Source organism: Dasypus novemcinctus, chromosome 5 (assembly GCF_030445035.2).
Source record: "Dasypus novemcinctus isolate mDasNov1 chromosome 5, mDasNov1.1.hap2, whole genome shotgun sequence".
NCBI classification, from domain to species: Eukaryota; Metazoa; Chordata; class Mammalia; order Cingulata; family Dasypodidae; genus Dasypus; species Dasypus novemcinctus.
The window spans coordinates 95,250,963-95,256,196 of record NC_080677.1 but is presented as its reverse complement, the minus strand read 5'-3'; the positions used below and the strand labels follow the sequence as shown (position 1 = coordinate 95,256,196).

The 5,234-nt window shown below is 34.9% G+C and overlaps 1 non-coding gene across 1 annotated transcript; it reads left to right on the top strand.

Moving 5' to 3' along the window:
- The first annotated feature begins 311 nt into the window (after positions 1–311).
- LOC111763333 (U2 spliceosomal RNA) lies at positions 312–500 on the top strand. The gene has a single exon (XR_002796218.2). It is a non-coding gene; the product is annotated as a U2 spliceosomal RNA (small nuclear RNA).
- The last annotated feature ends 4,734 nt before the right edge of the window (positions 501–5,234 follow it).

The following is a 5,234-nucleotide window of genomic DNA, read 5'->3' as shown; positions in this document are numbered from 1 at the left end:
TTGAACAACCTCTATCGTGATTTTTAGTTGTCAGATACAAAATAGGTCAGACTAAATTAATGGGAAGTTTTTAGTACAGAATAATTAATGTTTTTAGGATGAATATATATTTTACTTTCATCAAGTGACATTCTTGTACTTTCTATTGTTGCTTGGCAATAATATTTTTAGTCTTGCAAATAAATGTATCAGTACAAATTAATGCCAGTTATATTTATATTTCTTAAGCTATTAAAATACCATTTTATTCCAAGACATTAAAATACAACTCAAAGTGGTCATAATTTCTTCAGTAATTAAAAGAAAGGGCAATTTCTCAGCCTTATAGCTAAGACCAAGTGTAGTATCTGTTCTTACCAGTTTAATATCAGATACATCCTCTATGTGAGGACAATATATTAAATGGGTTTTTGGAGCAAGGAGATGCAGATAGGAGTTTGTTTTATCCACTCCATGTATTGAGCTGGTATTGCTATATTACCAGGAATGGTGAAACCCTCAGGAACCAAAAAAAAAAAAAAAAAAAAAATAGGAAAGGACATTTTGGTAACATTTATTCATGCCATAAGGGATGATCTTATTTTCTGTTACATTCTAATAACATTTAAAATTGTGACAAGGAGAAGATAATTTTATTAAACCATTGATATCGTACTGGGAATTTATGCATCTGCAAGTATGAGGTATGTATGTGTGTGTGTGTGTGTGTGTTTGCATGTGTGAGAGAAAAAGAAATGACCCTTAATTATGAAGGATTTTCTACTACTCCCTACACCAAACTTCAGCTCTGGGTTCTTTTATATATGATTCATACATCCTTTGGATACTTTTGGAGAGTAATAACTCTTTCATCAAAATCAAAGCGTAAGAATAGTAATAAAACTGACCTTGGTAGGAAAAGGTAATTAAAATAGGTTAAATGTTCTGCTTTGCTTCTTAGTAGTAATAAATCAGAGATCAATGAATCCAGAGTCTTTTATTGTTTATACTGTTTTTTTCATGGAGTTATTTATTCTGAAGCATTTCATATAAACTGTTGGGTAAAGAAGTATTTAAGAAGCTAGATATATATATTGAGTAACATGGAAACTTGTTAATCTATAAAAATATGGGAAAATAAACTGTAATCCTTGGAGTTTTGGGTTATGCTGTTTATACTGGAAAGAATTTATTTCCATTTCTACCAGGCAAATACTACCAATCTAAACTATAGTATCACTAAGACTTGGATATTTAGTCTATGGTAAACAGTAAGTTAATTTTTAAAAATATAAAGAACAAAATAAAAGTATACACCTCTGGACCAAGGGTTGACAACTACAGACCACAAGCTAAATCTTTCCAACACTTATTTTTCTAAATAAAGTTTTATTGGAACACAGCTTAAAATTCTCATTTCTGTATTGTCTGTGACTGCTTTTGCACTGCATCTGCAGAGGCAAGTGTTGTGACAGAGACTATAGCCTGCTTAGTCTAAAATATTTAGTATTTGGCCTTTCACAGAAAAAAACAATTGTTGCCCACATCCCTCAACAATTCATGGTGGTCTTCCTCCCCATATGACAATGAAGGACATTCCACTCATCTTTTTGTGTAATTCCTAGGTTTCTGTTAATTTTTCATAAAAAATGAATTTTAACTGCACAATTAGTTAATATATGAAATGGCATCATTAGAAATTCACTTTTGGAGGTGGCTAATTCCGTCATAGATGTGTACATCAAAGTATTCCCTGATTAGCACACAGGAGTTTTGAAATAATTTTTATGTATTAAATTAGTCATGTTCAAGATAGACTTTTAAAAATATTTTCTATGCTCCAGTACCCTTATGAAAACTGACAACCCCAAAAGCCTAACATTTATAAAACAGGCAGAACTGTGGGTCAAATCATCATTTCATCTTAGGTCTCTCCACTAAATAGAAGCTTCTACCCCCGGGTTCTGGCACTCATGTTAGTCTAAAGGTTAAAGAATGGGCTTCTACTCCTCCACATAATACATTGATCTCTTTAGACAAGGCTTTAACCTTTTTTGCATCAATTTCTTCATTTGTTAGATGGAGCATATGTGAGGTATCTCTCATAATTGTTTTCAGAATTAAATGATTTTATATATATAAACAGTTTAAAACCTGGAAATGGGTAATAAAATGCTAATTTATAAATAACAAATATTTGTACAAATATTAGGCATTATAAATTTTACTAGAGATGGTATAAAGGGTCTTATATAAATTCTAACAAATCTGCAAGATAATTATTTCAAATGTAATGGATCATATTTCTCATCCTTAAAACTGTAAGCTTATAAGTTTACAAATTGCCATTATTAAAAACCAGCCCATTTCACAGTATCTGCATTTCCACAGCCTGGCAAACTAGAAGAGAGACTTTGACAACAAAGTCTCTGACATCAAATGAGATGTTCTATCCAACTACATTTTAATAATTTAAAAATGAGAACTGTCATATTTGGCCCTAGGTTCTGCAATAACTTTCTCCTAAACACTCCAGTTTTTATCTCTTCCCCTCTCTTATCAGAACTGCAGAATGTAGGGCCAAATGTGACAGTCTAAAGAAACAATGTGGCAATAAATATGGGATTGAAGATACAGATAAGATATTAACTATTTTAGGTCAATCATCAATTGAAATTGGCAAATGTCTGACTGCCTTCGTACCTTTCTTTTAGTATTTCTCTTCCCTCTCCTCACTCCCCTTCTTTCCTTCCCTCTTTCCCTCTTTCTTCCCTCTTTCTTTGCTTCCTTTCCTCTTTCCTTCTCTCCCTCCCTCCTTCCCTCTTTTTCTCTAAAAGCATGTCTATTACATTCACCTTCTTCAGTGAGTTCTTCCATTACTTTGACCTGAGAAAACTCAAAGGTTGATATAATTATTTTATTTTACTTTTCTAGTCAGCATATTTAAATATTTAATTTTATCATTCATCTGATAAAAATCATTTATATGCTTCTTGAGCTGAGAGCATGGGTAGAAAATGGGAACAGCCTACTACACGAAAAGGAAATATGCAATAATTTTTCTCCTGGAATTTCAAGAAACTATTGTAAGGACAGTTCAATATGCCCACTGTAAGGTGCTGTAGGAAAACAAGGTTAATTATGTAATAATTCTAGAAAACATTGGAGAGGTTATACATTTGTGATCATTTTGTAATTATATTTGATTTTATTAATGTTGAAAATATTTTAATATTTTCAATATACCACAGAATTCTATATTCTATACTGTGTCTAAAATAATATGAGTTAAGAAGCAATATTTTGCTTACATAAGTCCTCTTGACTCTTCCCCAAATCATTAGCAGTTATCTTCTTGTGGAATCTTCACTTTCTTAGTTTCTGCCCTTCCTGAATATTTCAAAATTTGTAATATTTAACAAACTTTCTTTTTAACTTAAAAAAAACATTTAGCCCAGTACTTTCACATTAACATCAAACACTTGCATATCTACCATTGGGCTTTAGAATTAAAACAATTTAGATAAATTTAAAATATTTGTCTACCCATCTACATTTCAAATTCTTCCTTCTTATCTCAGGGGTAAACCCTGATTTGGTGTTTATCATTTCATGCCTATGTTTTTGTTTTTTTTCCCCCTGAGATGGCTCCCTTGTCTGTTTGCAGGTTGTTTTTGCTAGTTGTTAGTACTTGTTCTTTGCACTCATTGTTTGCACTTATTGTCTGCTCATTGTCTGCTCATTGTCTGTTTGTTTTTTCTTTAGGCAGCATGGGGAACCAAACCAAGGACCTCTCAGGTGGGAGGTGGATGCACACCTGCTTGAGTCACATCTGCTCCCTGCTTGTTTTGCTTTTACTCATTGTCTAACCATTGTTTGCTCCTTGTTTGCTTGTTTTTGCTCATGTTTTTGCTTGATATTGCTCTTGTCTGCTCCTTGTTTGTTTGTCTTCTTTAGGAAGTACTGCGAACTGTACCTGAGCCCTCCCATGTGGGAGGTAGGCACTCAATTGCTTGAGCCACATCTGTTCCAAGCTGTACCTATGTTTTATATTTCACTCACAGACCTGTGCCCTTGGGTTTGCAGAGAGCCTGGCTACCATCCGAGTAGTTGGAGAGGGTGGGGAATATGCCTTAGGGTTTGTGGAGAACCTGGCCACCATCCCAATGTTCGAAGAGGGTGGAGCTCTCACCCCAGTGCTCAGGAAAAGCACTGCTGCTGCACAAGCATTGGGAATGGGTGGAACTGCCACTCCAACAGGACAAAATACTGATCTATAGATGACAGACTTAGAAATCTAATGGAATGCCCTACTGAGTTTAGGAATTGTTTGGGACCCATTATGCCTGTTTTCCTTCCAATTTCTCTCTTTGGAATGAGAATGTTTATCCTTTGACTGCTCCACCTTTGTGTATTGGAATAAGATAACTTTCTTTTTTAGATTTTACAGATTCACAGAAAGAGGGGAATTTTACCCCAGTATCAATCACACCCATAACTGATTTTGAGAAGATATTGCTACTAAAATGACTTAAGACTTTTGGGATATTATGACAGATTGAATGTACTTTTCTTATAGAAATATGTCTTTTAGCAATGTAGAGAGTGGTATGTGATGCATTTGGGGTTGTGTGTAACCTGGAAAACATATTCTTAAACACAGTGCATTCCTATGGGCATGATCCCTTTATAAGTAGGACCTTTTGAAGAGGTCACTTCAGTTAAGATTTGTTCCATCTCAATCAGAATGGGGCTTAATCCTATAACTAGAATCCTTTAAAGCAGAATGAAATTCAGAAAGATGGATAGAAAGTCACAGGGAGTGGTCAGAAGCTGATATGCTACAAACCCTGGAAGAGAATGTTAGAGTCTGAAGAAGCTGCCACATGCCATGTGTTTTAGTCAGCCAAAGCGGTGCTGATGCAAAATACCAGAAATCAGTTGGTTTTTATAAAGGTTATTTATTTGGGATAGGAACCTACAGATACCAGGCCATAAATCATAAGTTACTTCCCTCACCAGAGTATATTTTCACGTGTTGGAGCAAGATGGCTGCCAACATCTGTGAGGGTTCAGGTTTCCTGGGTTCCTCTCTTCCCAGGGCTTGCTTCTTTCCAGGCTTAGGGTTCGTCTCCTCCCAGGGCTCCAGCTTAAGGTTTCAGCATCAAACTCCAACATCAAAAACCCTCACAGATGTTGGCAGCCATCTTGCTCCAACACGTGAAAATACACTTTGGTGAGGGAAGTAACATGCT